This window comes from Castanea sativa, chromosome 6 (assembly GCF_040712315.1).
Source record: "Castanea sativa cultivar Marrone di Chiusa Pesio chromosome 6, ASM4071231v1".
NCBI lineage: Eukaryota > Viridiplantae > Streptophyta > Magnoliopsida > Fagales > Fagaceae > Castanea > Castanea sativa.
In genome coordinates this window covers 23793635-23805661 of record NC_134018.1, presented here as the reverse complement: position 1 = coordinate 23805661, position 12027 = coordinate 23793635, and positions in this window count along the sequence as shown.

Here is a 12027-nt window from a genome sequence, read left to right as displayed (position 1 = left end):
TAAGAATTAGAAATTATAAACCTTAAATTTTAGATGTTTAGCCTTCAAAAGTTTATGTGTTTTCTTTAAAAAAAAATACTTCTAAAGAAAAGAAAAGGAAATAATAAAAAAATTTATATTGGAAATAGTCAAATGTAAGAACTAAATATACATGTACATCTTATCAAACATAAAAGGGCATATAGTGATATTTTTAAAGTCTAATTAATTATGGTTACTTATGGATATATTGTGTTACAATTTTTTTCATTCATTATATTTTAGTGATGTATAATACATAATCGAAATTAATTTTTCAAACATTATAACACATATGAGTATTATAGAATAACTAATAACGAACACGCGCATTGTGCGGGACATCCACTAGTTGTATTTAATGATGATAGCTATTTTTTTTAATAAAATTTTTAAGCATTAATATGAACAGGTTCTCTCTCAGGTTCTCTAGAGGCGTCAACATGGACTGCATCAACTAAAATCATTGAGTGATGAGCTGAGCAAAGTAGCATGGTACAGAATAATTTATGCTAATACTTGGAAAGGACAACTATTTTACAAAGCTAGTGAACATAAAAGCATAAAGAAATGAGAAATGTTATGTCCACAATATTTTCACAACATTTTTATAACAAATCTTAAGTGGTAGGTTGTTACTGGTTGTTATTGTTGAGGCCAAAAAGTAATCTTAGTGTTAAATTCAAATTTGAACCAATAACAACTAACTACCAATGATTTGTTGTGAAAATATTGTGAACATAGCATCTTTCTAAGGAAATTAATTGTGGATAGCCCTATATTTATCTCAATGAACTTTATTTTAAAATTCCACGTCCTAATTAATTTTGATACTTTAAAGAATTTTAGGACTAGTTAATTAATGAGTCTTTAAATATGGTATTGTGAATTGTGCTTTAAATTCCTAATTTGACTAGATGTGTAAATACATAAAAAAGGGCAACTCCTAATTCTTTAAAAGAGTCACACACGCGGTGGCCCTTTGCAAATGTGTGCATACAGTTTGTTGATAGTGGAGACGAGTATGCAGTTGAATGTCTCGTTCTACTTCAATAATAAGAAACTCTTAAGGAAAAAAAAAAAAAAAATCTAAGAGCGAAGACAAAAAGAATAGATATGAATTGACATCCATAAAAAGCTGCAACAATAATTCTCACTTTCTGTCTCTCCCTATAATATGCTCAACAAATTCATTATTCCAATAGTACTTGATTAATCAAGGATCTGATTACACAAACAAAAAACTATTGTTTTACTTCTTTGAATTGCCAACTTGAAGTTGAAGCAGCTAGAAGGACTAACTGAGAGATGGACTAATTAATGAAATAGCATTCAGTTAAATGTAATTTCACAAGTGCTAGAAAGCCTTGGGAACTTCAGTATTTTCTTAAGAACACGAACCTTGTCTACTGAAGTTTGAGGATCGGAAGAGAGTGATACTTTCTTTAAGACTCTTGCCCACTTTAGGATATGTCTAACGAGTTTCAGATTATCCTTTGGCCCCCTAAATCCTTCAAATTGAAAAGGTGTAAGATGTGATGTTAGACATATAGGAACATACCTTATCAAAGAGTTGTATCACATATCCCGTAGGACGAATATAGCTAGACACATAGTTCAAGTAAACCAAATTATGAAGCATGGGATGATCACAATCAGATGCATTGCTAAGGGTTTGCAAGACAGCATGATAATCGTAAGTCCCAACAACAATATCACATTAATAAAAGACCATGATAAACGTGCTCTACCTCTGAAGTAGCTGAGAGCAAATGCAAGGATTTTGTTAGGACATATGTGATTCATGTTAGGAACATATGTCAACATTTTATGTAATTGGCTAATCCTTTGACAAAATGGACTTTACTTGTATTTGGTGTTAGGATTAGTGCCCTTAAATCCTATTGATAAAGTTGTTTTATTATTATTTAAAATAATGGTAACATGAATATGAGACATTATCATATGGGTCCGTTTGGATAGAACTTATTTTGCCGAAACTGAAAACTGAAAACTGAAAACACTGTAGCAAAATAATTTTTAAATGTGTGAATAGTGACGTGGGACCCATTTTTAATAAAAAGTGGATGAAAAGTGGAGTTTGGGGGACCCATGAACAGTGCACGAATGCACTGTTCACGGCTGAATTGGTCAACAACTGCGGCTGAAAAAAAAAAAAAAAAGCTGAAAACGCGTAAAGTACTAAAACGCAAACGTGAACGCTGGATCCAAACGTCACCATAGTCCATGAGATGCATAGTATGTGATTTATGTGAAAAGTCACAGAAGATATAAATCACAAGTTCTTTGTGAATTCAGAATTATAGTTCGTAGTCGGTGATGAAATTAGGCATTTCATCTATGAAGACTATAACATATTAACTAAGATGATTTGTCTTGATCATGGAAGTAGAGACTTCTAGTTGATGTGTTGATATGTTTTAAGAGTTAAGACATATTGAACCGGACCGCTGTGAGATTTATTATTTTCCTAACTACTGTCAAATGAATAATAAATCTCACGACTTCTATTTACATGAACTTTTAATTCTGAGAGGATAATAGACTTGATAATGAAGTGTAAGTTACTTTGATATATCAGGAGTGAGATCTAAAGTAATGGTCAAAATCTCAGTATGGGCAGCCACATTTAGTGTTGATGGAACATATATTCTCAAGATGAAATTTATAGTCTCTTAATGGAGGTATAAAATATTCCCTTGAGATAAGTTTAATGGGTTCAATTATTCAGAGAGTTAGGCCTAACCACTTTGGTAAGAAGTTACTAAAATATATATTTATGAAATTGGATTTCATAAATATATAATGAATAACTTTAAAGGATTAAACCGGGTACTCAATGATAAGATGTAGTAATTTACAAAGTGGCAGTCTACATTCATGACTTTGTATTACTACGAATATTTTATGAAATGGTTGCATATATAATAAAGTCTTGGGATATAATTTATAAATAAGGCCTAGAGTGCAACTATATTTATATAGTGGTATTAAATATAGTTAATGGTAACTTTGGACTTGTCAAGAGTTGACAGAAAAGCCCAAGGCCCATTGGAGCTAGTATCTTATTGGTTCCTTTTGGTCTCACTCTAAGCTACATACTAAAACCCAATTAGAAAGGCCCAAAAGGTTAGCCCAATTAAATAATCAGTTATAAGGAGAGACATATACATAATTTTTATGTAAGCAAAAGATAGACATCATTGTGAAATTGTGTGTATGTGAGAGTGAGACACTCTACAATTCTCTCTTGGAAACTGATTGAGAGACCACACTTCTTGGGCGTAAAGTGGAGTTGGAGTGAAGATTAAAAGTAAAACCGAGTACTTCTGACTTTGGTTTTGAAATTCATCACACCAAAGTACACTCTCTTGTTCTTGAATTCTGAAATTTACATAAGACATGTTATTAATTACGAATGAAGTAGATCTGTTAATTTTCCGCTGTGTATATTTTGTATGCGATACAAACATATAATTTTCCATCATTTGGGTAGATCTAGGGTGTGCTTAATGCCTCAAGAAACAAGGTTTTAAGTTTAAGTGTTAAAGTCATGTAAGTCTGTCTAAGAAACAAGTGAAGAAGTGCTGATTCATTAAAACCCAACAGCTCTCAACACCTCTTGATAGCTCTCAACAAGTGAAGAAGTGCTGATTCATTAAAACTCAACAGCTCTCGACAACTAGCTCGACAGCTAGTATTTTTATGTAATTGGCATATCCTTTGACAAAACGCACTTTACTTGTATTTGGGTAAATCTAAATAGGTTCAAGATGATCATTACAAGTGGTTAAGTTGAAGACATGAAGATTACTCAAGAATTGTTAAAAAAAAGTACAATCGAACCTCGATCTGTCGAGATTCATTAAAGCTCGACACATGTCTCGATCTATCGAGCTTACGGGATTCAAACTATAGCCAGTAACGTTTTTACTCTAAAAGGCTATTTGTTTATGGGTTTGTGTAATCCTTATTGGACTAGGAAAGCCCAAGGTTTGTGTAAACCTATATGGAATAGGAGAGCACATTAAGCTCCTATTTAAAGGAGGTGGAAAAAGAAAAACATAACCCTAGAAAGTTTCATAAGGTTTTCTTTTTGAAACCCTAGCCTCCTCCTACAGAAGAAAGAGTTCGTGTTGCGTTTCTTGTACGCCTTTGGGTTCTATAATCAAGCAAAGTCTCTTGCACCAACATTGAAGATATTATTAGTGTTTCTATGTGAAGTTGCTGCAAATTAACTATAAAAATCAAAGGGTTGCTATGGAGTTAGTCACGTACTTGAATTCGTGCAAAGGAGTAAGCCGTTTACTGGGATCCGCGCATCGATTGGTTAGTCACGTACTGGGAGCCGTGCATTAAAAGGAGAGATTGTCACTACAAAACAAGTCCAATTAGGTATTGGGGTAAGGGTTCAACTATAGGTTGGTATAAGGTACTGGAATTCCTTTATTGGTAACTGCTTGTTTTGATAATAGTGGATTCTCGGAGTGGTGACCTTAAATTCACCCGGTGGGGTTTTGCCTTTGTGGTTTTTCCCATTCTTAAACAAATCACCCGTGTCAAATTTAATTTCTGCTACATTTAGTTATTTGGTGATTTGTTTGTACTACCACGCATTTTGCATGTTAATTAAAATTAATTAATTAACTTGGCTAATTAATCAATTAATTTATCATAAGGGGTCAATACATTTTTGGCCTATCAGATTTAACATTGCAAATTGCTCTCATGAAGGCCCATAACCTATTTCTATAATCTCTATGATCCTTAATATAAATACATAGCACCACTTCAGCAATAGTCAAGTCACATTCATCTTCTTTCATTGTACATTTCTCGAACCTTCAAATGGACAACGAACGAAAGGATGGATGGGTGAGACTGAGGATAACTCTGTTGCGGAATGCAGACGTAGGAGTAGGAGTTAAGAGTATTCCCATAAAAAATGTCAAAAAATGTAGCATTTAACATCTCAAAACACTACTTTATCAATTTTAACACTTCACTTTATAATATACTATACGTCAAAGGTTTTATTTTTTTTACCATTTCATTAAAATATTATTTATTTATTATTTATAATTCATTTTTATTCTATCTTTCTCTCTTTCTTTGCGTGTGTTTCTCTTCTCCTGGCAAATCCAATTGACCCATCCCCCTCATGGCCACCACCAATCACCACCCATTCAATGTCACCACCCTCACCACCCAAGCCACCACCCACAACAAACCGACAACCAACCACCAGAGAGAGATCGATCGATCCAAGGCCTCAACACCTAGCAACCCACGGCCTCGACCCATCAGCACGCCATAATCAACAACTACCACAAACTCACCAGAATCTGCCAAAACCCAAAACAACAAAATCATCCACCACCCATAAACCCACCACAAGCTTATTTGAAAAAATCACAACCACTATGATCTAAATGGGAATAATCACTTACCCAAATGACAATCACCTCCTTCGGTCCAATGCCCAATCCTCTACCCAAAAAACAACAAAAAGGACTAGAGACCATCGACCCAAATCCAAATCCAAAACCACTGACCAAAACAACGAACAACCACCACCATAGCCGCCGATCTACACTTCGTAGGATGCCACCATGGCTCTAACAATCTTCAACCTCACCCATAACACATAACACAAACGAGAGAGAGAGAGAGAGAGAGAGAGAGAGAGAGAGAGAGAGCTTGAGACAAAGAGAGGAGAAAAGAAGATTCTGGAGATCGAAAGAAAGAGACTCGAAAAGAGAGTGAGAAAGAAAGAGAAAATAATAAAAAAAATATAGCAACTTGTTACAGTAAGGTGTTAGTTGTAGCAACTTACTGTAGCAAGTTGCTAAATTTTTTAGATTTGGCACCTTTGATGTAGAGCATGTATTAGTGTTTTGAGCTATAAAATAGCATTTTAGCACTTTTAACATCTTTAATGTGAATGCTCTAAATGAAATTTGGTAAAAGTAAAGTGAAAGCTTGAGACTTAGCAACTACAGCCAAGCCACTACAGGTGCTAGGAAGGGAACCTTTGTTAGGTTAAATACTTCAGACTCAAGATGTGTCTTCACTATTCACCCTCTCTCTCTCACATGTAGGGTTTTAGGGCATGTTTGGTTGGAAGATTCTTACTTTTTTTTTAAATAAAAAAATTGAAATCGAAAATAGTTTTTAGATAATAAATTTTACATTATATATGTTTGGCTCCTACTTTTAAAAACAATTTTCAAAATACTAAAAACAAAAAATGATGTTTGACAGACTATTTCTATTTTTAATATTTTTTTTTATAAAAAGTTTACCAGAAGTAACGTGTAGAATCTATAGATTACCCTCTCTTTTTTTGTTGATAATGATAGGATAGTGACCAAAAATACCTCAAAAATAGTAAAAATGACCAAAAATACCCGGAAAACTCTAAAAGACAAAAATACCCAAAACTTGTAAAATGATTAAAATAATAGCCCCACAAGCACAAAATGACCAAAATGCCCTCAATTCCTCTAGAATGAGCAAAAAGACCCTGAAACTTCTAAAATGATCAACATATTGCGAAATTGCTAAAATGATAAAAATACCCAAAAACCTGTAAAATGATTAGAATACCCCCAAAATTGCAAAAATGACCAAAATAACATCAAATCCTCTAGAATGAGCACGAAAACTTGAAATCTCTAAAATGACCAAAATATCCCAAAACCATCTAAATGACTAAATACCTCGAAACTTTTAAACGGGCCTAATATACTCAAAACCTTCAAAATAACCAAAATTTTTTGGGTTATATTTTGTCATTATGTGGTTTCAGGAGTATTTTGGTCATTTTTGAGGTTTTAGGATATTTTTTTGACCATTTTAGAATGTAAACACAAAATTTCTCAATTGCGAAAAATCAAACAAATTGAAAAATGTGTTCCATAAATATAATTTTGTATTAATCAAGTAGTGAGTACAATTTTTGTTTTGACTCTTTTACAAAAAGTGCTCCTCTGATTCTATCTTCTTTATGTTCTTGACTCAAACACGAAATTTTCTTCAATTTGGTTGGAAGATGGATCAAATGATCTTCATAATGAATCTCTCGCTTTAAGCTTGTTAGAGATTTGTTGTTCTTCAAGTTCTTCAAAGATTCTTCAAGTCCTTTGAACGTTCTTCAAGTTCTTCAAAGATTCTTGAGACAAAATTTCTCCAAAGCTTGGGCTTCTTGAAAACTTGGTGTTGAAAATGAGAGGGGATGTCCTCTATTTATAGAGGTTTTAGAGGATAAGCTCCACTTTGAATTGGTATACTTGAAAATATGTAGTAGACTCTGTGAGCGGCTGCGAAATTTGGGCCCTCTCAAAAAGAGATTCGGGTGCTTGTAAAGGCACCTCTCTTTTGGGGTTGTGGTGTGGAGTCGCCACTTATTTTTTATACAAAAAAAGAAAAAAAAAATATAGATAACATGCTTAAAATACTTCGACTATCATTGATTAAATAAAGAAAAATACAATTTTGGTATATTAACCTTACAAGGCTTTGGGTCCTAGTTACAATCTATGCAAAAGAATACAAAGTTTTGATCCTAGTTACAATCTACCAAAATCAAAAGACAAAACACTAATCTGCCTACCCAAAAACCCTAAGCTCGAGAGCTAGGTTATAAAATGAGAAGGTGTCAGGCACCTATTCTACCCAGACAGAGTCTGGTTTTCTAGACTCTAATGACAAACACTTGACAAAAATTAATCTAAGTACATTTGCCTTATGAATATGTCCTCCTTTTAAAGAAAAATCAGATCTATTTTGACATTTAAAAAAACTAAGACTTGGTTTGTAAAAAAATTAGATTTGTTTTTGTAAAAAAAAAAAAGAGATTTTGTTAAAAAGAATCAAATATGTTTTTGTGTAAAGTTAGAAAAAAGTGATTTTATCAAGAAAATAAGATCTGTTTTGTAAAAGAAAAGAAAAAAAGAGATTTTGTTAAAAAGAACCAGATCTATTTTGCAAAGTTAAAAATAATTTTAGGTTTGTAAAAGAAAAATTAGATCTGTTTTTAGAAACAAAAAAAATAAATAAATAAAAAGACTTTTTGAAAGAGGATTCACATTCATGAGGTAAATTTATTATGCATGCATCACATATTAAAAAAAAAAAGACTTCAACCTAAATTTTAATCCTTTCTTTTAAGGAGTCAAATTTTGCAATTTTGTAACAAAGAAAACTTTTTCTAAAAAAATTAGATCTGTATTTAATGAAAATACAGATAAGTTTTTGAGTTTAAAAAAAAGAAGATTTGTATTTAATGAAAATACAGATTAGTTTTGAGTTAAAAAATCAGATCTGAAAATACAGATCAGTTTTGAGTTAAAAATCAGATTTGAAAATACAGATCAGTTTTGAGTTTTGAAAAAAAATCAGATCTGAAATACAGATAAGTTTTGTGTTAAAAAAAACAGATCTGTATTTAATGAAAATATAGATCAGTCTTTGATTTTTAAAATCATCTTTGATAGTCATTAGTAGATTTTGAAGCTTAAGAAAAAGAATTACGATAAACAATTAGAAGAGAAGAGCCTCTTGCAAGGTAACCAAGGGTGTTGGGTTAAAATGAATTGACCCCTTGCAAATTAATTAATTACCCAATTTAATTAATTAGATCAAATTACATGCAATAGCGTGACAACACAAACAAATCACCAATTTATCTATATGCTGCGAAAAATAAATTTGACGTAGGTGATTTGTTTACGAATGGGGAAAACTACCGAGGCAAAATTCCATCGGGTGATTTTAAGGTCACTTCCAAGAATCCACTATTATCAATCACAAGCGGTTACAAGTATAAAGAATCTTTCCAAACCCTTTAGTGTATCCCGAAATACCAACGTACAGTTGAACCCTTCCCCCAATACCCAATTGAACTTGTATTGTAACGGCAATCTTTTCGTTCAATGCATGAATCCCAGTACGTGACTAACCAATGATGTACGGATCCCAGTACGTGACTAACTCTAGCAACTTAAAGAGGTTGTTGGCTGCAAAGTTCTTCAGTTCATCAACAATGAAGATCAAGAAGCTCTTTAGTCACAAAACTCTTGGTGTAAAGACGCAGTAGCTTCTTTAGAGAGAATAATGAACTAGGGCTCTTTCTACATGCGCGACGGCCTTTAAAATAATCCTTATATATGTCTAAGGTTGTGAGAAAGAAACCCTACACAAATATACAAGCATGAGCTGAAAATCAGATCTAGAATTTCTGATTTCATAAGTCTCGACAGAAATAACTTGTGTCGAGCTTCGACTTTAAATCTTGATAGAAGTCTTTCTATCGAGATTGCTGTCGAGTTTTAATGAACAACGGTTCTTCACTTATTCCTTGGTCAGATCTTCATGGCTTTAACAATTGACTTGAACAACATATTTCTTGAAGTCTTAAACCCATCCTAGATCTACCAAATTACAAGTAAAGTGCATTTTGTCAAAAGATTAGCTAATTACATAAAATGTGTCCTTAACAATCTCCGTCTTTGGCAATCCATGAAAAACCACAACAAAACAAATTATCATGAAAGAAGTCTTAAATCACTAAACTCATAACCACTTGTTGTATTACAAAATAAATCTCCTACTACAAACTCATAAAAAACCTTGCAAGAAGAGAGTTCATTGCAAGATAGACTTTCACAACCTGTCTTTCTGAAATACTTAAACAAAACTCATCAAGGCATCATGTGTGAAACAGAAATAAAGATTTTGTACATAAAGAAACATGTGTATAAAGGGAGAAAAGAAATAACACATGTAGAGGTAGGTGAAGAAAAACAAACATCATCATCATATAAATGAGAATAAAGTACAATGTATGTCATAATAATAAAGTGGTCACAAGAATGATGTATAAGAGGCTAATGTAAATAAAAAGAAGAAAATACACAAAGTCCTCACTACATCCCTCAAAAAGATATACACACTCCCCCTAACAAAAATGTCATATGCTAACTCTCCCCTTAAATACAAGACTACTCTTAAAACCTAAAACTACTCCTCCTTTTTGTCACGAATGACAAAGGGCAAGTCATTGAGAGGTCGTCATCTCATCATCATCGAAAGATCTAGCATCATCCTCATCATCTGCATCATCTACAGAAGGAGAGGCCGCGGGACGCTTTGGAGAGGGTGAAGGAGCAAAGCCAGCCATGCGAGCTTGTCTGCGGGCAATGTGATGGACTCGGGTGTTCATTTGACACATCTCATCTGTGAGATAGTCAAGATGACCACCAAAGTCAGCCTTCATCCATTGAAGTTGTGCTATGATGGCCTCGAGAGTCACACCACTAGCTGCGGAGGTAGAAGGAGCCAAGGACGAGGGTGGAACAGTAGAAGCTGCAAGATCTGTCGTCTCCACTCGTGGCCACTTTGGTCGAAGTTGGGCCTCGTTTTGCCGAACATATACAGTGCTAATGGCACTTATGATGGCGAAAAGAGGAGAGAGAGGAATGGGAATGTGAAAGTGTGTGAGGATACGTGTGATAGCCGAAGGGAAGATGAGCTTATCACGGGTAGCAGTGTCTTGATACACATCTAGAATAGATGTGATGAAGTGAGAGGGAAAGTCAATGGTAAGACCCTCCATCAAAGAAAGAAGAAAATGAGCACGAGGCTTAGTGATGGAGTTATAGTGAGACAATGGTGTGAGAGTGAATGTCATCACCATGTTAAGGAATCTCAGGCCTTTAGCAAAACTTGAGCATGGAGTGTTTAGCTTACTACCCCATATGGAAGGAGTCTCACAAAAGCGAGAGATAAGCTCGTCTCTGGACATAGTCCTTAGATGATCACAGCCAGGGTAATCAGGACGCGCTACCTTAGGGATGTGTAATACCCCGGATATAAAATCTGGAGTAACTACGATACGTGTACCTCAGAATGTGGTAACAAACTGAGGCATAGAGGTGCCGATGCCATGTATGTTGGAGTAAAACTCCTGTATAAACACGAAAAAACAACGCACGGGTTTCTCACAGAGAGATTCCTATCCTTGAGTTTGAATGACATCGGGTAGCGTAGTGTCGGAGAAATCCGACAGAATGACCTGGCGTTCCGGATGAACGCCACGGGCCTGGAAGTTCTCAAAGAAGTCTGTCTTGGCCTTCTAATCGCAGAACTGAATATGAAAGGGTATGGCAGGAGTAGAAGAAGAAGATGGCCAGGAACCTTGATGAGGGTTGGAGTTGGAGTAGATTTGCACTGTTTGGGTGCCATGACGCAGTCTATTCGAGCGAAAGAGAAAGAAAGAATAGAAACACAACACAAGATCAAAAAGAAAGAAGGAAAAGAATGTATGCATGAAAAATGCATGAACATGTGACATGAGAATTTAAAAGCATCATGGGTAAAACCCAATCCAAACCTAATAACAATCACATCAAAGATCAATCACACACATCTAAATATGTGATAGGCCAAAAATGTATTGACCCCTTATGATGAATTAATTGATTAATTACCCAAATTTATTAATTAATCAAATTAACATGCAATGTACATGGTAGCACAAACAAATCATGAACTAAAATAAAATGCAGCAGAAAATAAAGTTGACATGGTAATTTGTTTACGAATGGAGAAAACCTCCGAGACAAAAACCCCACTAGGTGATTTTAAGGTCACCACTCACGAGAATTCACTATTATCACAATAAGGGGTTACAAGTAAAGGAATCTCAGTACCTTATACCAACCTACAGTTGAACTCTTACCCCAATACCCAATTGGACTTGTTCAGTAGTTACAATCTCTTCTTTTAATGCACGGCTCCTAGTACGTGACTAACCAATAGATGCGCGGATTCCAGTACCCGACTTGATCACCAACTTGAGAAGGATGTTGGCTACAAAGTTCTTCAGTTCATCACACGATGAAGATCACGAAGTTGCTTGGTCACAAACCCTACGGTGTACAAACACAACAGCTTCTTCAAGATGAACTAGGGCAAACTAGGTTT